The 24,767-nt window shown below is 41.0% G+C and overlaps 1 protein-coding gene across 3 annotated transcripts in view; it reads right to left on the bottom strand.

Moving 5' to 3' along the window:
- Positions 1-23,680, bottom strand: part of GNB4 (G protein subunit beta 4) — a 68,557-nt gene extending 44,877 nt beyond the window's left edge. The window contains exon 1 of one of the 3 annotated variants that reach the window (XM_020879170.2): positions 23,371-23,680. The gene's annotated coding sequence lies outside the window, so the exon portion shown is untranslated. Of the gene's footprint in view, positions 1-6,663; positions 6,779-22,693; positions 22,782-23,370 lie in introns of those variants that run through there. The other 2 variants (XM_020879171.2, XM_070466370.1) reach the window with 2 other exon arrangements.
- Positions 23,681-24,767: the final 1,087 nt, after the last annotated feature.

Below are 24,767 nucleotides of genomic sequence, written 5' to 3'. Positions count from 1 at the left end.
CCCGATTCAGGGATCGAAGCTGAGTCTCCCACATTGCAGGCAGACACTTAACCATCTGAGCCACCAGGGAAGCAGCCTGTGTAAGCAAACCCAAACCTAAGCCTATAAATGCCTCAAAGTTAAGAAATCAAAACCTAAGGACAACCAATTACAGCTAACCAGTGTATCAAATAGGGCAACCATGTAAGCTCAGTTCAGTTGCTAAGTCATGTCCGACTCTTTTTGACCCCATGGACTGCAGCACGCCAGGCTTCCCTGTCCATCACCAACTCCCGGAGCTTACTCAAACTCATGTCCATTGAGTTGGTGATGCCATCCAACCATCTCATCCTCTGCCGTCCCCTTCTCCTCCTGCCCTCAATCTTTCCCAGCATCTGGGTCTTTTCAAATGAGTCAGCTCTTCGCATCAGGTGGCCAAAGTAGAGCTTCAGCTTCAGCATCAGTCCTTCCAGTGAATATTCAGGACTGATCTCCTTTAGGATGGATTGGCTGGATCTCCTTGCAGTCCAAGGGACTCTCAAGAGTCTTCTCCAACACCACAGTTCAAAAGCATCAATTCTTCGGCGCTCAGCTTTCTTTACAGTCCAACTCTCACATCCATACATGACTACTGGAGAAACCATAGCCTTGTAAGCTACAGCCAATCAAATAACACCCTTGCTCCCTTTCTTCCTCTTCTCTATACAAGTCTCAACCCTGCCTCCATAGGTGGGTGGCCGAGCACTCCTAACCACTTCTGGTTTGGCAGTACCCAATCCAAATCGATTTTTGCTCAAAAGGAAAACAAACAAAATAATCTTCAATGTTTCAGTATGACTCAGTTTACTTTTTAACACACCTTAAGTCCACTGGGAAATAATAAAAGTAAAGGAATGAAATAAAAATAAAGACAAAAAGAAGCTGAGATTAGGTTAAACGATTTGCCTAAGATTAGAAGCAAAGTTAGGACATGAATCCAAGCTTGTGTGACTCTGGAAGCCAGTCTTAACCACTCTCCTTTGACTGCATGCAAGGGCATTTCATTAGGTCTCTCCGCTGAATCTAACGACACTCCCTTCTTATTTAAGCTTTACTCCAATAGCTTTCCAGACTCCTCACTTCCTAGATCTTCCGAGTACTTCACTGACTATTCCTTCTCTGCATCACTGTGGAGTCTTCCCTCCTGCCCCCAATCCCCAATTCATTTCTTAAATATTTTATGTTTTCCAGATCTATCTTCGACCAACTGTTAAGAAATTTCCCTTCTGGGAGGAAGGGAAGTTACAGAAGTGTGTGAGATACATAGAAGCCATCTCTACCTTTCTTTACAAATAACCATCAGAAGGGCATGGTCAAGGAATTTCACCAACGCTGATTTTTAATCAAGATCCAACTGGAGTTGTTTATCACAGTCTCTGAAATGGTACTGAAGTTACTAAAGCAATTTGAAACTAATAATTTAACAGAAATTAGTTTGATATAAGCATAGTGCTCTTTCAATTACTATAACTTCTTGACTAAGTTCTTTTTCAACATGAATATTTGATTCATTTAACACATTTCACACAACTTGATCACATAGTGAAAGCACTGTTAGTTGAGCAGAAGGCAGCCTATCAACTGATAGGCTTTTTACAAGTTCAGCTGTACCAGTAACAGATATCAAAAAATACCAAGGGGCTATTGTACTCAAGCCAATTTATTAAATGAAATGGAAAAAAATACAGTTGCATAATTCAAACATTCTCCTCTCTCCATTTCTTAAAATGTCCACAGAATTTTTACTAAAGCAAAGCATTATGTAGACTATACAATTATACTGCTGTGTTAGCAAGCATCTATTTTAATCCATATGAGACAAAGACAAGTATTTCTTACCTACTAATAATTTTCGTATGGATCTTGGTAGCTCATGTTAAGGCATGAAAGAATATTTTAAAGTGTACTTTAAGAATTTAAGTATAAACTACTTTTACTTACTAGAGTTTATCAGAAAAGTTGAAGTTTGCTATTTTTATAATTAAATCCTCTAATGTTCTGCTTTTCTTTGTAATCCTGAATCATAACTCCTATACTTTACTTTAAAAAAAAAAAACAAACCCATAAGTTCATAATGAAATTAGTTAAGGTACTTGTTTTTATAATCATTCATATAATCATATAAAAATCAGAAGTTTTTATAATCATTCTCACCAAGGAATTTAAAAACACATCTGTTGACCCACCCCAAGTAGTTTTCCAATTACAACTATTCCATGTGGCTTTCCTTGTGAGTCAAATATCTAGAGTTGTATGAGACAAGTAGATCACAGAAGAACAGAAGAGATGCTTGACACAATACAAGCACTGAATTTTTTATTTTTGCTACCAAATTTCTCACTACACTGAACATTTTTAAGTGCCCCTAAAGTAACACAATTCAGCCTCTTATGAACTGAAGGCAGTCTGTTTTGTCTGTGCTCCAGGAACAAATAAGATGCTGCTCTCAAGTCTGTTTCTCTTTACCTAACTGGTATTTCTGGCACAGTTCATCTCTCACCAGACATTTACTGAATGCCTATTACATGCCAAGAACCCAGACTACACATGAATTAGGTACAGGCCTAGCTCTCCAGGAGTCGACAGTCTAAGAGGGAAAAAAGCTCTTTAAGTGCACATTCACCTAGGTCCATAATCCATTATCCTGAGCCCTAAGGGCCAATTCAGAATCTGGGAGCTTATAGATTTTAAAAAGACTTTTTTTAAGGTTTTCAGATTTTAAAAGGTATATTCAACATATATTTCATAACACCCCAACTGGACTTTGTGGCAGCACCCACATAATCCAGAAGGAATATTTCTGCAGCAAAATATAAGTATCTTCACAATCAAGTGGGGAAAAGATACACTAGCAACAGTTTCACATTAGTTCAAAAGTTAGGCTGTGCCTTCAAATGAGATCAAATCACATAAGGTTTTGCCACTAATGATACATGACAAAAAAAAAAAAACAAAAAACCCTGCAGTTTCAAAGCATTCTGGATCTCCAAATTGTGGGTAAGACTCTTTTTTTTTTTTAAAGCAAATAACAGTTTATCTAAAAGATGTGTGAGGCATTTCCAAGAAAGGAACACTTTTCCAGTAAGTACAACCTATCACGCAGTGATTAATCACAGTCTCATTATCAGTTCAGTTCAGTTGCTCAGTCGTGTCCGACTCTTTGTGACCCCATGGACTGCAGCACGTCAGGCCTCCCTGTCCATCACCAACTCCCGGAGTTTACTCAACCTCACATCCATTGAGTCGGTGATGACATCCAACCATCTCATCCTCTGTTGTCCCCTTCTCCTCCCACCCTCAATCTTTCCCAGCATCAGGGTCTTTTCAAATGAGTCAGTTCTTCCAGGTGGCCAAAGTATCGGAGTTTCAGTTTCAGCATCAGTCCTTCCAAAGACTATTCAGGACTGATTTCCTTTAGGATGGACTGGTTGGATCTCCTTGCAGTCCAAGGGACTCTCAAGAGTATTCTCCAACACCACAGTTCACAGTTCAAAAGCATCAATTCTTTGGCTCTCAGCTTTCTTTATAGTCCAACTCTCACATCTATACATGACTACTGGAAAAACCATAGCCTTGACTAGACAGACCTTTGTTGGCAAAGTAATGTCTCGGCTTTTTAATATGCTGTCTAGGCTGGTCATAACTTTTCTTCCAAGGAGCAAGCATCTCTTAATTTCATGGCTGCAGTCACTATCTGCAATGATTTTGGAGCCCAGAAAAATAAAGTCAGCCACTGTTTCCACTGTTTCCCCATCTATTTTCCATGAAGTGATGGGACCGGATGCCATGATCTTAGTTTTCTGAATGTTGATCTTTAAGCCAACTTTTTCACTCTGCTCTTTCATCAAGAGGCTTTTTAGTTCTTCTCCACTTTCTTTTCCATAAGGGTGGTGTCATCTGCATATCTGAGGTTATTGATATTTCTCCTGGCAATCTTGATTTCAGCTTGTGCTTCATCCAGCCCAGCATTTCTCATGATGTGCTCTGCATATAAGTTAAATAAGCAGGGTGACAATATACAGCCTTGACATACTCCTTTTTCCTATTTGGAACCAGTCTGTTGTTCCATGTCCAGTTCTGTTGTTTCCTGACCTGCATATAGATTTCTCACGAGGCAGGTCAGGTGGTCTGGTATTCCCACCTCTTGAAAAAATTTTCCAGTTTGTTGTGATCCACACAGTCAAAGGCTTTGGCATAGTCAATAAAGCAGAAGTAGATGTTTTTCTGGAACTCTCTTGTTTTTTCGATGATCCAGTGGATGTTGGCAATTTGATCTCTGGTTCCTCTGCCTTTTCTAAATCCAGCTTGAACTTCTGAAAGTTCACAGTTCACATACTGTTGAAACCTGGGTTGGAGAATTTTGAGCATTACTTTGCCAGCATATGAGATGAGTGCAATTGTACGGTAGTTTGAGCATTCTTTGGCATTGCCTTTCTCTGGGATTGGAATGAAAACTGACCTTTTCCAGTCCTGTGGCCACTGCTGAGTTTTCCAAATTTACTGGCATACTGTCTCATTATAAGTTAGAGCAAATACACTACAGTGTAACAAATAATTTCTTACAAAATTGGTGGCTAAAAGAGAGAGAGACAGACAGACAGAGACAGAGAGAGGGAGGCACAGGTGGCCAGTAACACAAATCAACCTCTTGAGTATAAGCAGCCAAATTCTGATTTCACCTTCACCTTCTCATTGTAAAAGCCAAGCTCCCCCATTTAGATTCATGATTCTCAAATCTCGTGGCACATAGACCAGGTGAGCTGATAAAGATATTTGTGACCTATAATAATATACAGGAGGAAGATTACCTGGATGACCCCTGAACTTAAAAGAGCCTTAGTATTTAGCCAACCAAGAGATGACATTTACTGAGTGCTTACTATGTGTCATGGACTGTTCACAACTCTTCACAGTAACTCATTTAACAACCCTAAATCAACCTCAGAAGGTAAGTGCTAATATCATATTTTACAGATGAGGAAACTACATGTTTTAGATGTTATGAACCTCACCCTAGTTCACACAACCTAGTAAGTGTTGGAACATGACTACACTTACTGTGTGATTACAGAAAATGTTTTAACTTCTGAGCCTCAATTTCTTCATCTGGACAGTGGAGACACTAGTATCTACTTCCAAGTGATTCTTAGGGATTAAATAACACACATAAACAAACATCCTTAGAACTTTAAGTCAGAGCTAATTTGGCCTAACGAAGGAAATATATGAAGAAGAATATATGAAATCATAGGGTTTCCATGGTGGCTCAGACGGTAAAGCATCTGTCTGCAATGCGGGAGACCTGGGTTCAATCCCTGGGTCAGGAAGATCCCCTGGAGAAGGAAATGGCAACCCACTCCAGTACTCTTGCCTGGAAAATTCCATGGACAGAGGAGCCTGGTAGGCTACAGTCCATGGGATCACAAAGAGTCAGACACAACTGAGAAACTTCACTTCACTTCTATAATCATAAACACGACTCAGGTTCATATTCACATCTGTTGATGGGTCAACAGATATAATAATACTCTTTAAAAAAAGGAAAATAAAATTATCACCAGAAAGAATTCTGTTCAAGGCCTCAGCATCTTAATTCTCCTGCAATGTCACTTCTTCTTTGTCTCCTCGATTCCTTGAAAAGCACCACTGCTTCCTCACTGACTCAGAGGCTGGAAGTTTGCTGGGAGAGGACCTACACTACCACCCCATCTGCACTCTTACTCACAGACCAGGACTCTCTAATAGGCATGGAGGAGGAAAAGAGGGTCAAAGAGGGAGAAGAAACATTCAGTCCTTTAAAGGGCTACCTCCAACTACACCCACCTCCTGAAGATCCCAACACCTGCCTCTCCAACAGTACCTTGCCCATCCCACTCCAATCCTGTCACTACTAGATTGGGGCATTTCAGATTTTAATTAATGTTTTATCCATTAGGTGTGTAAGGAAAGAAACATGGTTGACAAAACCAATAGCCTAATCACTGGTTCTCAAAAGGTGAGGACCGGCAGCATCAGCTTTTTTCCTGAGGAACCTGTCAGAAATGCAAACTGGTGGGCCCTTTGCTAGGCCTAAAGAACCAGAGACTCCGAGGGTGGAGCCCAGCAACCAGTGTTTACAGGCACTTAAAGTGATTCTGATGCCTCTTGGAATCTGAGAACCACAGGGCTAGACTCTCGTCTAAAACCACTGGATTGGAGGAAAGTTCAAGGATGTGTGTTCATGCATGAAGAAATTCCTAAAAACACTATATGACATTTATGTTATCTTTCTGGTTAAGCAAAACATATACATACTTTTAAAAAAATAAAGATAATAGATGGAATACATAAATAAAGAAATCATTCCCCTTCCAATTGGTTTTAAAACAGAGCAAAACTATTTCCCATATTTGAAACATGAAAATGTTTTAATTTTTGTTTTTCTGAAGGGCAACTTGAGAATGAGAAAAGAGGCAATAGAAGGGAAACAAAAGAGAGGTTTCTCTACAAATTTCCTATTTCAACACTCTCAACGTAAAATATTTTTTACAAAGAAATGATTAACAATTCCTTGATGTAGTTCAGGTGTTATCTTCCTTTTCCTCAAGGGAAACTATCCATCTGGCAAAATCGTGATTTTCTCTTTTTCGGGGGGGCAGCCATTACCTCTTTTTAATGGGGCTTCCTCGGTGGTTCAGACGGTAAAGAATCTGCCCACAATGCGGGAGACCAGGGTTCAATCCCTGGGTCAGGAAGATCCCCTGGAGAGGGGAATGGCAACCCACTCCAGTATTCGTGCCTGGAGAAAGAAACCAAGAAACCAAGTTCCTTATCCAAGTGTCACAAACAGATTCACTTGGAGTGAACACTTTGGATCACAATTTGCGGCTCTGTCATCGAATGGGCTACATCATCATTGCAGAAACCTAAACTGAGATGGTAAATTTCAAGACCCCATAAAATGTCATGCATAAAAATGTTTAAAAGGAATAGAAAGTCATGGAATTACAAGCAAATGGATTTCTTTTCCTACATATTTTTTACATCCGTGTTATAAATTAAATGTGTGTGACATATGTAGTGTCTTAGCCTATTTGTTGTTTATAAAAGCTGAGCATTTAACCTTAAGTTCCTTAAGTTTAATTTTTAAATTAAAATTATATTAAAATTTTAATTTAAAATTAACCTTAAGAAAATAGAAAAGAAGGGGAAGAAGTCTTGAGGCAAAGCTAACACAAATCAAAATTACTGTAATATTGGGTATTACATGAAAACCTGATGCACAGTACATGTTATATTAATAAATATAGAGTGGATGTTTCTATTCTTTCAGGGTATCCTTTTTAAATTTCCATATACATATATAAAGACACAATGGAAGTTTTAAATGAACAGGTATAGCTTTTTTCCAGTTAACTTTTTGGGAAGGCTTTCAAAAAAAGAATTTTCTTCCTGCTTTTCATATTCTTATCTATAGTCCTAAGTACATAATAAATGAGACTATTCCAACTACTGTCAACTCAAACCATTATGTGATTTATTCTTCCACTCAACAAACATGTTATTAAACATCTACTGTGGACCAGACAAAATAACCCCAATCAGAAAAATTCATCTTCTCACAACAAAGTTAAGAATAATTATATTAGGATGGTAAGTGCCACGAGGCACATAATTAGAGTGTTATGTCACCAAAACCAAATGTTTCATGAGAATGTGACAGGACTCCACACAGTAAGGATTTCCCTTAAACTTAATGCAATACATTCTGAAACGATTTTCAGCATGCTTGTATTTTTAGCTGTACTGGACTTCCCCGGTGGCTCAGATGTAAAGAATCCATCTGCCAGTGCAGGAGATATGGGTTCAATCCCTGGTTCAGGGAGATCCCTGGAGAAAGAAATGGCACTAACTCCAGTATTATTGCCTGGGAAATCCCATGGACGGAGGAGCCTGGTGGTCAACAGTCTGTGGGGTTGGAAAGAGTCGGACACAACTCGGTGACTAAATAACAAACAACAACAACCTCTTAAGGTAACTAGTTCTGTAAATTCACTGTTAGTGATGTAAACTAGTAGGGTATCTCCTCTTATTTAGTCCTCAAACTATTTTCTCTAAGTTGAGACTTCTCTAGTTTTAGTGTTTTTAAGGCTTTGTGAACCAAACACTAGAAAAATCAATTATGATTATGTAAATTACAGATCATAACCATGTCAGCCTATCTCTTCTCATATAACTTCACTCAAGTGTTATCACCTCTTGGGTTTTCTGAATAGGACCATGCATGGTTCATCTCTGTATCACTAACTCACAAAGTCTTACACCCTTTAAAGTCACATAATTTGCTTTTATTTTACCAGAAACAAGACCTTCAATTTACCAGATTTGGTTACACATTACTCTTGGTTATATATAAAACCAAGTTTAATTGGTTTTATTAACCATACCACTTAAATCTTAAATCTTGGTTTAATTAATCTTACCACTAAGGGATGAAAATACAACAACTGATCAGAATTTCATCCAGCAAATTTTTATGAGTGCCTAACACACATCGATCATGATCTCGCTCATTTGCTGAGTTGGCTGGAGAGCACAAAACGTGACTTGTTTAATTAACATATTCATAGATAGGTAGCTACAATTCCATATGTTCAGAGTTATAAACATAAAATATCTTAAAAGTTACCCATAAGAAGTAGAAATATGAGCACAGCACTCAGTATCTTTCTCCCAGTGCAGATTTCATTCCCCAGTGGCTCAGCAGTAAAGAATCTGCATGCACTGCTGGAGCTGCAGAAGATCCTGGTTCGATTCCCGGGTTGGGAAGATTCCCTGCAGGAGGGCATGGCAACCCACTCCAGTGTTCTTGCCTGGAGAATCCCATGGACAGAGGAGCCTGGCGGGCTACAGTCCATTGGGCTGCAAGACTGAAGTGACTAGCATGGACACATGCAAAACTATTATGCCTACTCATGAGATAAAACACTGACGTTTTACTAATTAAGAAGCAAATGTGGGGCTTCCCTGGTGGTCCATTAGTTAAGACTCCACACGCTTCCACTGCAGGGGGCACATGTTTGATCCCTGGTCGGGGAACTAAGATCCTACAAACCACACAGCATGGTCAAACAAACAAACAAACAAAAAACCCGGCAAGTATACTTATGAGATATTGGTTACCAATGCTAATTCAGGATTGTACTTCACCAAAAAGTCGTATGATTGCTGTCCTGGGTTTAGACCAGCAGTTAATTAATAACCTACACTAGCTTATTTGGAACTCCACTCCATTCCCAGTTCCCCATCCCAAGTAACGTCCTCAAATGCTTTTCTAGGCTTCAGTGGTAAAGAATCTACCTGCTGAGACAGGAGACACAGGTTCAATCCCTGGGTTGGAAAGACCCCTTGGAGAAGGACATGGCAACCCACTTCAGTATTGTTGCCGGGAAAATCCCATGGGCAGAAGAGCCCGGTGGGCTACAATCTATGGGGTTGTAACAGCGTCCAACATGACTTGGTGACTAAACAACCAAATGGCTTCAAAATCCATCAGTCAATAAAGGGTTTATCTCCACCAAGTGCCTTGAACACTACATTCTGCTCTTAGTTACATTTGCATCGTAGCCACACTCAGTTTTACTATACTTCTGTTGTCCTATGGACGTTTTCATCCTACCATCCACACCTACCATCACACACCAATACTGCTCTTCAGCAGCATTAAGGAAACACACATTGTTTCTAATGCTTCACTGTCTCATCATAACCTGCCTATCATCCCTGGAAATATACAAAGATGCTCCCTCTTGAAAAGATTAGTTATACCAAGGGGGGAATTTATATACAAACATTTCTCTCCTTTCTTGTACTTAAGGCATGGAGGAGTCTTTGTGTGTGTGTTTTTAAAGTTATTCCCTCCCCCAAATCTTCCCTTGTGGCATATAATTATTAATAAACATAATGAAATCCTTTGTTGATGAAGTTTAATTCCCATAGGTAAAGGGTAACACATAACCATAAAAACTAATATCTAAGTTTAAAACTTTTAAAATACCGACTGCTTTTGCTTTTTTACACCAAATGACAAGGAGACTACATTTTTCAAAAAGTTCATTCCCATCTGTAAAGCAATTATCCTTCAGTTAAAAAATAAACAAATTTTTAAAAAAAGAAAAAAAGTTTTTTCCCTCCTAACAGTTCCCTAGAGGCCCATTTAGTAAGCAGTGCACATAATGAAGATCCCCTGTTGACAAATTTCAACTTCCTTAAGCAATCAGCTGTCTACCATTTTCCATTTAAATACATAATTTAATTTAAAGAAGCCCAGAAAGTAAAAAATGCTTAAAAATAATTTTCTTATCAAAAACTGGTCACCATAAGCCATGTTAACTATCCTAAATACAATGTATAATCTATGTCACATGCCACTTGGATAAACAAAGCCTCATTCAGTTTTAGTTGCATTACTGGGTTTTTAATTTCACAAGCCAAAGAATAAATGCCCAATTTTTGTATTTTAAACAGTTCCTGGGTAAACATGTTTAGGTGGGGAATTCATAAAAACTGAAGGGGAAAAATACTGAGTCAAGCCATTGGTAAAAGTCATCATACCAACAAATACCAAAAATTCCTATGGAAGAGCCCAGAGGTTATTAGTTCTTTGGGCATGGGGACCACTGTCCTCATCTTTGTCCCTCCCAAAGTAGTGTATGCATTCTATGGTACAGATTCTATTTCTCTATAGCTAAAAATGTATTAAAAGTTAGATGAAGAAGAAAGAGTAAAACTTCTAAAAACATGGCATTTTTGAAGAGGAAGAATCAATGTTTAGGGCTTTCCTCGTGGCTCAGTGGTAAAGAAACTACCTGCCAATGCAGGAGACACAGGTTCCATCCCGGGTCCAGGAAAATCCCACGTGCCGAGAAGCAACTAAGCCTGTGCATCACTACTGAACCTCTGTTCTCTTCTACAGCCCAGGAGATGCAGCTACTGACGCCCTTTCGCCCTGGAGCCCAGGCTCCACAAGAGAAGCCACCGCAATGAGAAGCCTGCACACCACAACTGGAGAGAAGCCCCCACTCACTGCAAGCTAGAGAAAAGCCTGTGCAGCAACAAAGATTTAGAAAAAGAAAAAGAGTGAATGTTTAAAGACAGTCATCATCCAACTGTTCACATAACCCAAAATTATAAATATAAATCAATGGGCCAGCCAAAGGCAAAACTGGGAAAACATTTTAAGTTATACTGCCTTAAATATTAACTATGGACATTAAGAGAAACTTCGTATTATTTTAGGAAGGCAACAGTATCCAAGTGTTGAACTCTTTTAATGTGATTTCTACTTCAAAACAAATTAAGTAAGATAGAATTCCCAGCAATTCTAGAAGAGGCTCCCCATCACGCAAACCAGGAAAACGGTCCTGAGGAACACAAGCTGTGAACTTACCAAGCGTTTTTTGGTTTGTAACTATTACACCAAAGGAAAGTGTTTGGTGCCTGCACCATTCACAGGACATTTGTAGGATGGTTGTAGCGAAGCACGCTAGTTAAAGCGCTGCCTCTAGTACCCAGCTGTTCGGGTTTGAATACTGGCTTTTCCTCTAGCACACGTTTACTGACAACTGGAAAAGTTTACAAAGGTTAGCTGAAATTATTAGCACAGTTGAGAAAAAGATGTCTTTGAACTAAAAGATGGACAAAGGTTAAAAATATTTTATGAGAGGAAGCATATTTAAGCAGAAATTATTTTAAGTAATCAAACCATTTTGGAGCTAGTTTCACTTTTCATCCTAAGCCAGATATTTCTTTAACTACTGCCTATTTTCTTTTCATTCTTTCCAATCTTATTATGGTTAAGTTTGAGGCTTACTTACTAAAATCTTCAAATTTCTATAGTTTAAAAATTAATTGTCCAGCTTGTAATCAAGGTTGGTCCACTTTTACTTCCTACTGACCTGTTCTACTCATCTCTTGCTTCTGAGTATTCCCTCCACCAGAGGGCAGACAAAAGAAAGATGTATAACTTGTTCCCTTCCAGAGAATCTTGAGCGGTGCCACCAAAAAACTTTAAACAGCACTGATATTCTCTGAGACAGTCTTCTTCAGTTGCAAAAGCGTTAAATAAAATACAGCCAGAAAGCTGGCAATATTAATGCATTTATTCATTCATTCAACAAATATCTGAGTTCCAACCACATGCAGGGCACATCCAGGCTCCAGAGATTTAGCTGTAAACAAAACGAAGTTTCCCGTAGTCATGGAGCTTTATTCTACATACGTCTAGGAGAGGATAACAAAGCATGTGAATAAATAACAATTTCAAGTAAAGCACTGTGCAGGGGGAAAAAAAGAAGTTACAGGATGACCAGGAGAGGTATTTTTAAAGAATTTAATCTCAGTTAAAGACTTGAATGAAATGAGTGACTGAGCCATGCCTTAAAAAGGGAAGAGCACTCCAAGCACAAGAAACAGTAAAATGCAAAGGCCCTGAGGTAGCAACTACCCTGGCAAGCCTGAATCAATAGGAGACACGGGTGAAGACTGGAGGGAAGTGAACATAGCAGAAGCTATACAGAGGTGGGCAGGAGCCAACTCTGTGATACACGGGCCTCTAGACCATAATAAAGACTTCATATTCTATCTAACACTAATGGGTTTTGATAACTGGGAGACAGAATCTAATTTGATTCATACCTTTTAAAGTTCATGCTGGTTGCCAGGAGACACACAGACTGGAAGCTGAAAGACCAATTAGGTTCTACTACAGTTGTCTGGGCCAGGAAAGATGGTGGTTTGACACAAGGGTAGTGGTAGTGGAAGTGATTAAAAAATAAGACAAATTTGGAATAATTTTTAAGTTAGCACCCATCGCTGTTCAGTTGCTAAGCTATGTCTGACTCTGCGACCCCGTGAATTGCGGCACGCCAGGCTCTCCTGTCCTTCACTATCTCCCAGAGTTTGCTCAAACTCATGTCCATTGAGTCAGTGATGCCATCCAACCATCTTGTTCTCTGTCGTCCCCTTCTCCTCCTGCCTTCAATCTTTTCCAGCATCAGGGTCTTTTCTAACGAGTCAGCTCTTTGCATCAGGTGGCCAGTGTACTTGAGCTTCCACATCAGTCCTTCCAATGAATGTTCAGGGTTGATCTTCTTTAGGATAGAGCCCATAATACTTGCCAGTGGAGTAATAAACATAGGATGAGTGAATCAGGATTACTCTTAGGAGTTTTAAACTTGAGCATCTGGGTAGATGGTGATACCATTAACTGAGCTGGAACAGAATTACAAGCCATAGCCAGTGAGGCCAGGTGAAAATCAGAATTAGTGTCCCAGAAGTCAAGGGAAACAAGGCTTCCCTAAGGAAGGAGTGGTCAAATGTGGTTGAGAGATCTAATTTGGCAAGACTGCCATCCCTGATGACATTGAGAAGAATGGTTCTGGGGCATAGGAAAGATAAAGTCTCTGGAGTAGGTTCAGAAGAAAATGGGAAGTGAGGAGTTGAGAAGTAGACACAGGCAAAATGGAATCTTTGAAAAATTTTTGAACACAAAGTAGCTTTATTAGTTTTTCAAGTTTTAACTTGCCTGTTTTTGAAATTTCAAACTTAAAGTTGAAAATTTTTGGTGGCTAACTCTGTAAAGAATCCATCAGCAATGCAGGAGACTTGGGTTCGATCCCTGGATCAGGAAGATCCTCTGGAGGAGGAAATGACACCCCACTCTAGTATTCTTGTTTGGAGAATCCCATGGACAGAGGAGACTAGTGGATTATAGCCCATGGCGTCAGAAAGAGTCAGACATGACTTCGCTACTAAACCACCACCTACCATAGTGAACACTCTTATTCCATTCACCTAGATTTACCAACTGTTAACATTTGCCACATTTGCTTTATTGCTCTCTTTATATGTAATAATCATTATTGCTTGTTCATATGAGAGTAAACGAAAGGTATTTTAACCCTTTACCCCTAAATAATTCACTGTGTATCTTCCAAGAACAAGGGCATTTTCCTATGTAACTGCAGTGCTGTGCTAAGTCACTTCAGTCGTGTCCGACTCTTTGCGAACCTATGGACTGTGGCCTGCCAGGCTCCTCTGTCCATGGGATTCTCCAGGCAAGAATACTAGAGTGGGTTGCCATGCTCTCCTCCAGGGGATCTTCCCAACCCAGAGATCGAACCCACATCACTTACGTCTCCTGCATTGGCAGGCGGGGTCCTTACCACTAGTGCCATCTGAGAAGCCCTGTAACTACAGTACAATGAACAAATTCAGGAAATTAAACATTGATATCCTATTAATCAATATTCAGCACATATGCAAATTCTGCCAACAACCCAATAATGTTCTTAGAGTGGATTTTCCAATTCAAGATCCAATCCAGGATTCTGCACTGAATTTAATTTGCAGGTCTTTTGAACTTCCTTTAAACTGAAACTGTTCCTTTGCCTTTCTTTGTCTTTCACAACATTAGCGTGTTGGAAGAGTACAAGCCAGTTACTTAGTAGAACAATCCTCAATTAAGGGCCCTCGACTGATTCCTTGTGATTAGATTTTGGTTATGCATTTTAGAAATACCACAGCAAAGTAATGACATTGCCTAGTTCAAGTCTGTCAAGAAGAACATGTTTTTCCCACTACTGGTAATATTAATCTTGATCACTTGGTTGAGGTGATACCAGACAGACTTCTCCACTGTGAAGTTACTGTACCCACCTTGGTCATTAATCTCAAGAGAGACCACTGGAAACTGCAGTAATATCCTTTCCCCCATCCAACTTCCTCCATTAGTAACATCTGCCTGACTCAGTATTACCATGATGGCTGCAACTAGTGACTTTTCTAACTACCGTTCCTTCTACAGTTTTTATTGGCCATCCACCAAGAAGAGTTTTTCCCTTTTTCTTATTTATTTATTATGGACTTGTGGATTCTGATTGTATTCAATCAGTTATAATCCATTACTGCTATTACTCATTTTGATCCCCATATTCTCTCAGATTTGACATGCCCCCGTTTTTAAAAAAAAACACTTCCTTACTTTGTCTTCCATCCTCATCTTGTATTTTCCCTTCTCAAGCCCTGAAACTGGAAGTAAAGTCTGATGCTGCAAAGAGCAACACTGCACAGGAACCTGGAATGTTAGGTGCATGAATCAAGGCAAATTGGAAGTGGTCAAAAAGGAGATGACAAGAGTGAACATCGACATTGTAGCAATCAGTGAACTAAAATGGACTGGAATGGGTGAATTCAACTCAGATGACCATTATATCTAGTACTGTGAGTAAGAATCCCTCAGAAGAAATGGAGTAGCCATCATAGTCAACAAGAGTCCGAAATGCAGGACTTGGATGCAATCTCAAAAACGACAGAATGATCTCTGTTTGTTTCCAAGGCAAACCATTCAATATCACAGTAATCCAAGTCTATGTGCCAACAAGTAATGCTGAAGAAGCTAAGCTGAACAGTTCTATGAAGACCTACAAGACCTTCTAGAACTAACACCCCCCAAAAAATGTTCTTTCCACTATAGGGGGCTGGAATGCAGAAGTAGGAAATCAAGAAATACCTGGAATAATAGGCAAATTTGGCCTTGGAGTACAAACGAATCAGGTCAAAGGCTAACAGAGTTTTCCTAACGCACCGGTCATAGCAAACACCCTCTTCCAACAACACAAGAGACAACTCTACACATAGACATCACCAGATGGTCAAACCAAAATCAGACTGATTATATTCTTTGCAGCCAAAGATGGAGAAGCTCTATACAGTCAGCAAAAACAAGACCAGGAGCTGACTGTGGCTCAGATCATGAACTCCTTTTTGCAAAATTCAGACTTAAATAGAAGGAAGTAGGGAAAACCACTAAACCATTCAGGTATGACCTAAATCAAATCCCTTACTATTATATAGTGGAAGTGACAAATAGATTCAAGGGATCAGATCTGATAGAGTGCCTGAAGAACTGTAGATGGAGGTCCATGACACTGTACAGGAGGCAGTGATCAAGACCATCCCCAAGAATAAGAAATGCAAAAAGGCAAAATGGTTGCTGAGGAGGCCTTACAAATAGCTGAGAAAGAAAAGATGCAAAAGGCAAAGGAGGAAAGGAAAGATATATCCATTTGAATGCAGAGTTCTAAAGAATAGCAAGGAGAGATAAGAAGGCCATCTTCAGCGATCAGTGCAAAGAAATAGAGGAAAACAATAGAATGGGAAAGACTACAGATCTCTTCAAGAAAATTAGAGATACCAAGGGAACATTTCATGGAAAGATGGGCTCAATAAGGGCAGAAATGGTATGGACCTAACAGAAGCAGAAGATATTAAGAAAGATGGCAAGAATATACAGAAGAACTATACAAAAAAGATCTTCACAACCCAGATAACCACAATGGTGTGATCACTCACCTTGAACCAGACATCCTGGAATGCAAAGTCAAGCAGGCCTGAGGAAGCATCACTACAAACAAAGCTCGTGGACGTGATGGAATTTCAGTTGAGCTATTTAAATTCCTAAAAGATGATGCTGTGAAAGTGCTGCACTCAATATGCCAGCAAATTTGGAAAACTCAGCAGTGGCCACAGGACTGGAAAAGGTGTTTTCATTCCAATTCCAAAGAAAGGCAGTGCCAAAGAATGCTCAAACTACCACACAACTGCACTCATCTCACATGCTGGCAAAGTAATGCTCAAAATTCTCCAAGCCAGGCTTCAAAGTACGTGAATTGTGAACTTTCAGATATTCAAGCTGGATTTAGAAAAGGCAGAGGAACCAGAGATCAAACTGCCAACATCTGTTGGATCATTGAAAAAGCAAGAGAGTCCCAGAAAAACATTTATTTCTACTTTATTGACTATGTCAAAGCCTTTGACTGTGTGGATCACAACAAACTGTAGAAAATTCTTTAAGAGATGGGAATACCAGACCACCTGACCTGCCTCTTGAGAAATCTGTATGCAGGTCAGGAAGCAACAGTTAGAACTGGACATGGAACAACAGACTGGTTCCAAATAGGAAAAGGAGTACATCAAGGTTGTATATTGTCACCCTGCTTATTTAACTTATATGCAGAGTTCAGTTCAGTTCAGTTGCTCAGTGGTGTCCAACTCTTTGCGACCCTATGAACTGCAGCACACCAGGCCTCCCTGTCCATCACCAACTCCCGGAGTCCACCCAAACCCATGTCCATTGAGTCAGTGATGCCATCCAACCATCTCATCCTCTGTTGTCCCCTTCTCCTCCTGCCCTCAATCTTTACCAGCATCAGGGTCTGTTCATATGAGTCAGCTCTTTGCTTCAGGTGGCCAAAGTATTGGAGTTTCAGTTTCATGCAAAACGCCAGGCTGGAGGAAGCACAAGCTGGAATAAAGACTGCAGGAAAAGTTTCAATAACCTCAGATATGCAGATGACACCACTCTTAAGGCAGAAAGCGAAAAAGAACTAAAGAGCCTCTTGATGAAAGTGAAAGAGGAGAGTGAAAAAGTTGTCTTAAAACTTAGCATTCAGAAAACTAAGATCATGGCATCTGGTCCCATCACTCAAGGCAAATAGATGGGGAAACAGTGAGAGACTTTATTTTCTTGGGCTCCAAAATCACTGCAGATGGTGACTGCAGCCATGAAATTAAAAGATGCTTACTCCTTGGAGGGGCTTCCCTGGAGGGGCTTCCCTGGTGGCTCAGACGGTAAAGCGTCTGTCTGCAATGCTGGAGACCTGGGTTCGATCCCTGGGTCGGAAAGATCCCCTGGAGAAGGAAAGGGCAACCCACTCCAGTACTCCTGCCGGGAAAATCCCATGGACAGAGGAGCCTGGTAGGCTACAGTCTGTGTGGTTGCAAAGAGTCAGACACGACTGAGCAACTTTACTTATTTTTCTTACTCCTTGGAAGAAAAGCTATGATCGACCTCAACAGCATATTAAAAAACAGAGCAATTATTTGCCAACAAAGGTCTAGTCAAAGCTATTGTTTTTCCAGTAGTCATGTATGGATGTGAGAGCTGGACTATAAAGAAAGCTGAGCCCTGAAGAATCGATGCTTTTGAACTGTGGTGTTGGAGAAGTCTCTTGAGAGTCCCTTGGACAGCAAGGAGATCCTACTAGTCCATCCTAAAGGAAATCAGTCCTGAATATTCATTGGAAGGACTGATACTGAAGCTGAAACTCCAATCCTTTGGCCACCTGATGCAAAGAACTGACTCATTTGAAAACACCCTGATGCTGGGAAAGATTGAAGATGGGAGGAGAAGGGGACGATAGAGGATGAGATGGTTGGATAGCATCACCAACTCAATGGACATGAGTTTGAGTAAGCCCTGGGAGTTAGTGATGGACAGGGAAGCCTGGCGTGCTGCAGTCCATGGGGTCGCAGAGTCGGACACAACTGAGTGACTGAACTGAACTGAACCCTGGAATTTGCCATTTGCATTTGGGCAAACTAGCTGGGCTCACTGCTACTAGGGTGTCATTAGTTCTAGCCCTTTCATTACACAGAGTTAGGAATTATATGCATGTCTGTATGAATGGACATTTTAATCACAAGTTCATATGGATAAACTCTTAATTCCCATCCAACATTGCTGAGGTCTTCACTGCCTTCTTCTCTTTCCTATTTTCCCTGCTTCTACAGTGAAAATCCTAGTTCCCAACATAGCAAGGAATTTACTCATTTGCTCAGTCCTACAATACACACAGAATAGTTGTAAAATTGCTATGTCTCTACCACTATACATAACAGCCTACTACACCTGGTTCAAGATTTCTTGTTTTTATTTTTGTCAGTCCTTTTATCTTAAGTTAAAGGTATATAATCAAATTCTGTGTTAAAAGTTTACTTGGATTCATTTTTTTTTTTATTCTGAGAATTTGTTATTAAAGTATAGTCAGTTCATCTGCTGCTATCTGTATTCAATTTTGGAAGTTTTTTACCCTCCCAACCTTGTTAATTTCATTTTAAAAAAAAATATAAAATATTAGAAAGTTTCCAAAACTCATAACTACACAAAAAGGTGTAATCAGAGCATAGCCACTCCCTCCACCATCCCTTTTACTCTGTTCCTACCCATTCCCCGTAGGTAACTAATTAGTTTCTGGTTTTCTCTTCTCTATTTACTTATGCTATATCAAAATATTATGTTTTCTCCACGTGGAACAGAGAAATGGGACAGAATACCGGATCAAGAAAGAACTTTAAGATGGAAGATGTAACAGAATGTTTGCATTATAATGTAAATGATTCCACAGAAACTGAAATTGAAGATGTAGAAGAGATAGGATAACTACAGAAGGAAATATCCATCAAAATTCCTTCTGGTTTAATTTGAGGGACATTGAAGGATTCCCATATTCCAAAATAGACTGCCATCCTGTTTGCAACCTTCCAAATTACTAATACCTATGGCTCTGGAGAACTCACATAAAAATAGGGTTATTATTCAGAAGGATAATTAAGCTAACGCTGTTACTAAAGCTGGGCTTCCCTGGTGGCTCAGTAATAACAAATCCACCTTCCAATGCAGGAGACATGGGTTCAGTCCCTGGGTCAGTAAGATCCCCTGGAGAAAGAAATGGCAACCCACACCAGTATTTTTGCCTGGGAAATCCCATGGACAGAGGAGTCTCACAAAAGAGCTGGACACAACTTAGAAACTAAACAATTACAACCTATTAATGTCAGTAGGAGAAATTCTGCCCTGGCAAGAGGGAAGTTTCAAACTTGACACTTAAGAGGAAAAGAGGTGAGAAGAGAATGACTAAAACGAGGATGTGTATAATAGCACTGACAGATAATAATGATTACGCTAGAAAAATAAACTCACATCTCTAGGAACCTCTTGTAAAATGTACTAACATGCTAATGAGTAACAGGGTTACTCCTCATGTCCTGATGCTGTCAGTGCGGCACAGAGGGAGGAACATAAACTTCACAGAGAGGTCTGGCCTTAAATCCCAAATGAGTTACCTAACAGCTACATAACCACTGGCAAGTTATTACTTAACATCTCAGAGCCACAGTTTTCTTACCTGTAGAACTGGATAATGTCCCTTTTACCATGTTAACATAGGACATAAACAGAATAATGTACAGCATTGCCCCTGGCCCAGATGAGTGCGTGCATTCAGGTGTGTATGACTCTTTGTGACCCTATGGACTGTAGCCCACCAGGCTCCTCTGTCCATGGAATTTCCCAGGCAAGAATAATGGAGTGGGTTGCCATTTCCTTCTCCAGGGGATCTTCCGGAACCAGGGATCAAATTTGTGTCTCTTGCACCTGGCCCAGAACATACGTTTAATAAGTAGTTCCTATAATAAACACAGATTAACAAGGTAAAGTGCTACAATAACATGCCTGAAAGGAATCAGTGAAATCACACCATCTCAGGCAGTATTTGGGGCTTTCTGGGTAGCTCAGCAGTGAAGAATTCGCCTGCAGCACAGGAAACATAGGAGACTTGGGTTCAATTCCTGGGTCAGGAAGATCCCCTGGAGGAGGTCATGGCAACCCACTCCAGTATTCTTGCCAGGAAAATTCCAAGGACAAGGAGCCTGGTGGGCTACTTAGTCCATGGGGTCACAAAGAGTTGGACACAGCTGATCATGCACATATGCAGGTGGTATTTGCTAAGAAAAAAAATGTCCACATAATTCCAATCCTCAATTTTCAGAATGTCCCAGAATCTATTTTTAAAAGTGTAAAAATATGTGCTGACATACTAAAGTGCCAATGATTTAAAAGAAACCATTCTAGGGAGATGTTGATCAAACGTTAAAAACCTCTGGTTATAAGATGAATACCTTCTGGGGACTTAATGTACAACATGGTGACTACAGTGTGGTTCAGATGGTAAAGAATCTGCCTGCAATGGGGAGACCCAGGTTCAATCCCTGGATCAGGAAGATCCTCTGGAGAAGGAAATGACAACCCACTCCAGCATTGCTGCCTGGAAAATCCCATGGACAGAGGAGTCTGGCGGGCTATAGTCCATGGGGAGGCAAACAGTGAGACACAAATGGGTAACTGACACTTTCACTTCACTTTCACTGCATACTTGAAAGATGTTAGAACAGATCTTAAATACCCTACATACACACACACACACACACAGCTAATTATAGGAGGTGATGGATGTATTAACTAACCTTAACATCCATAATCATTTTGCAATTTATATATCAAATGACCACTTTGTACACCTTAAACTTACAGAATGTTATATGTTAATTGTATCAATTAAATCTCAATAAAGCTGGAGAAAGTAATAATAGAAACTATTCTGCAAGTTAACAGCTAACAACTCGAAATAAACTAAGGAATGCCTACAGCTCACAAAGAAATGAACATAAATGTATTATAAGCAATATTACCCAATCTTATAATTTTATAAATTCGTATACACACAAGAGAATTAAGGACACTGAATAAAGTGATATTTTAAGTTTCTATTAATCTAAGTTAACTAAGTTTCAAATTAATCTACAAACCAAAATGTAACATGGAAAGTCTTAAATGACCTTTAACTAAATACTGAAAAATACAATAAACTTTCAGAGCCTAGAATCAGTAATAACCCCAAAGCCCCACACGTTAAGAGTCTTAATAAGCTCAACAGCAATGAGACTCAAAACATACAATTTTATCCTACAGACCGTCGTTTTCCTCGCCGAGTAGTAATGACTTCTCTCTCATCTTAAATAATCGGTGTGTAGTCTATTTCTGTTCTAGAAGATGTGCTTAAAGGTCACAATCTCAGTTTGCAATACTAAGATGATTAGAATGCATCAACAATGCAATGCCGAACGTCTTAAGAAAACTTTCCAGTATATGTGCTAATTCACATATAGAGCTTGTGGAGGGAGAAAGACGCATCCACACCCTTTACTAAGAGAAAAGGAAGGAATGGGGGGAAAAGGGAGAGAGAGAGAGAGAGAAGCAAAATAACAAAGCACTGCTTCCATAAACAAATGAAAGTCTGTTCTTAAACTTTGGGAAATTCTATCTTCCTCTACCAAATAGCAATAAAACTACAAGGCAATCGTTTGTGTTTCGAGGCAGAAAAAGACTACGGAGAGAAAAGGAAAAAACATTTTATCATGTACTGAACTTACAAGTATTCAAAATCCTTAATCCCCACCTCCACCAAATATCCACCAAATATTGAGCATCACATCCTTTTCAAAATAAATCTAACATGAAAGCACTGGACTCATTTTTAGCACTCGGTAGAGAACTTTTATATCTCCCAGAGCTCACCACCCAATAACCCTTCTGGGCAGCCCTGAATAACCGCTATTCTCGGGACAAACAGGAGCTCGCGTTCCAGTGCCCCGGAGGGGCCTCCGGTCGCGGAGAGGAACTAGGGGTCTGGAGGCCAAGGACCACTGACCGCCCCCTCGCTGCCCAGAGCCAGAGGTCCGAGCAGCCCAGGAAGTGCCCGAAGCGGCGGCCGAGCGGCGGTCCCCGCACCCCAGCGGAGTGCCATCGAGGCGCACCCGCCCCGTCCCTCCCAGGCAAGATCCGCCTCCCGGAGTCCCCAGTCTTCGAGTCAGGAGGGACCTCGCCGACCCCGAGCCGGGTTCCGCCCGGGCGGCCCCGCGCCGCCTCCCGGGCCGGGTTCCGCCGGGGAGGAACCGCGGCGCCTCCTGCCCCCGCGGGGCGCATCGACGAGCCGCAGCTCGCGCGGCCGCCGCCTACCTGGAGGGAGCTGGGGCCCGCGTGGACTGAGGGTGCGGAGATCGGCTAGGCGCTCAGCCGCCCCTGGCGCGCGAAGCCGGCGTGCAGAGCGCAGTGCACCGCGGAGACCAGCGCCGCGGAGATCCGCCGACCACACCCAGGCCCGCGCCGCCCAGCAGCCAACTCCGCGGCGCGCGGGGCCGGGGCGGGGACGTGGCTCGAGGCGCAAGGCGCGAGGCACGAGGCGCGCGGACTCGGCGGGGACGCGCCGCGGGCGCGCGCAGATCCTGGAGCTTGCGCGTCCCGGGTTGGGGGGCGAAAGCTGCTGGCGCGGCGCTCAGCTTTTGCTTCCTATTTTTTCTCTCGTTTCCTGCTAGAAGGAGAAGAAAAACATTAATTCCCCGGGCAGTTTCGTTTTCTTGGTGCGGCGCCTGGACTCTGAGCACACTTCTGAGGAGCGCCCAAGTGGCGTGGCCGGTTTCCTTCCTGCCACCGCGCAGGCCTCAGCTTGCTCGTGGGCTGGATGGAGGGGCTGACTTAGGAGACCTCAAGGTCCCATTTAGGCTTCACATTCTGTGAACTGAAGCCCCGAGTCTTCCAAAATTGCCTTGGGATCCCAGCTCTATCGTCGCTAGTTGTGTGACTGTGTACCGTCTCATGGACTGTCATCCTGGGCAAAGTAGGGCTAGTGTACCTACCTCATGAAGGTGCGAAATTTTTTAACGAGGTAACGTTTGCACAGAGCCTGCCTCTGAATAAATGATCAACGCTTGGAAGTTATTGTTACTGCTGTCGCTGATGAAACCAGGCCTTCTAGATAACCCTGTCAATTCGCTCATCTCTGCATGAGTTAAACATCACAGGCAACCGACTTTTTCCAGATTTCTAGGGCTGTTTTATGTTTAAAATGTCATAAAATGAAGGCATCTACCCAGTTTGCTTCCTCTGAAGTCAGTACCGCCCGGGAGCAATTTTCCTCTCCCCCCACCCCCATCTTTCTTCTGAGTTAATTCCAGTTTGACAGACTGTTGCTATAGCATTCCTTCTCTGACGTCAAACAATTTAAAGAAACAGCCCTGGGTAGCGAAAACTGCAGAGGAGTTCTTTGTGGAGTTTCTGTGCTGAAGCAACGTTCGAACAATATCATGAGAGAACTTTAACACCTCCGCAGCCCTCCATTTCTTCTTCAGCAGCTCCCCACCATCACCTGGAATGAATTTTTTAGTACCTTCATGATGAGCACACCCTGACTGCAACAGAGAAGATGTGACCGTTTTGTAGAAAAGCCAGACCATGACAAAAATGGAAACAGCTGTGGATGATGAAATTATAGGTGGTTCCCCCCCCCACCAGATTTTTATTTTTCTTAATGCGGGGTGCTGTTTCCATTAAGAAAAAGGAGGAGACATGCCAAATCTTCTACATATATGTGTCTGAAAAGCTGATTGGGACCTGAGTAGTTTGCAGTCGTTAACTGTTTATGTTTTATTAATCAAATCCTGAGCATTATCATTGTCATGTTTAAGAGGAAGCGAAGGGAATTTATTATTTAAGGGACTCTTATTATGTACCAGGCTCCCTGCTTTCTTACATTGTACTTAATTCTCCAGTGTGCAGTCTATCCCTGTCTTACAGATAAAAAAAAATAAGGCTCAGTGAGATTAAGTAATTTATATAGAATTGCACAGCGTTAGACTTTGTATGGAATCCAGATTGTATCGACTCCAATACCCACTTGCTTTCAGATTCTTTTCTGTCCCCTACTTGTGCGCTGGCACTTAACAGATATTGTAGGTTTTTGAGAGGTGGTTGGGTTAAGATTATCAGTTGAAAAGCAAGTTGCTGGTATTTAGGAAAACCCAGTGGAAAATATTGAGTTATTCTCTTCCAGGAACAATTAGGGAAAATATAAATCAACAGCTCCTAAACACAAAAACCTGGAAAAAAAAAATGTTACAAGAATTTTACTGCCCATTATTTGAAGATTTATGAATAAGTTACACAAAATGATCACTTCAACCTTCCTGAAAATTTGATGTGGACCGAGAAATTACTGAAAGAATAAAGTCCAAGTACAAAAAAAGAAAGTTAAATT

The sequence above is a fragment of the Odocoileus virginianus genome, chromosome 4 (assembly GCF_023699985.2).
Source record: "Odocoileus virginianus isolate 20LAN1187 ecotype Illinois chromosome 4, Ovbor_1.2, whole genome shotgun sequence".
NCBI lineage: Eukaryota > Metazoa > Chordata > Mammalia > Artiodactyla > Cervidae > Odocoileus > Odocoileus virginianus.
The sequence above is the reverse complement of the archived record's forward strand: the minus strand, read 5'-3'. Positions and strand labels throughout refer to the sequence as shown.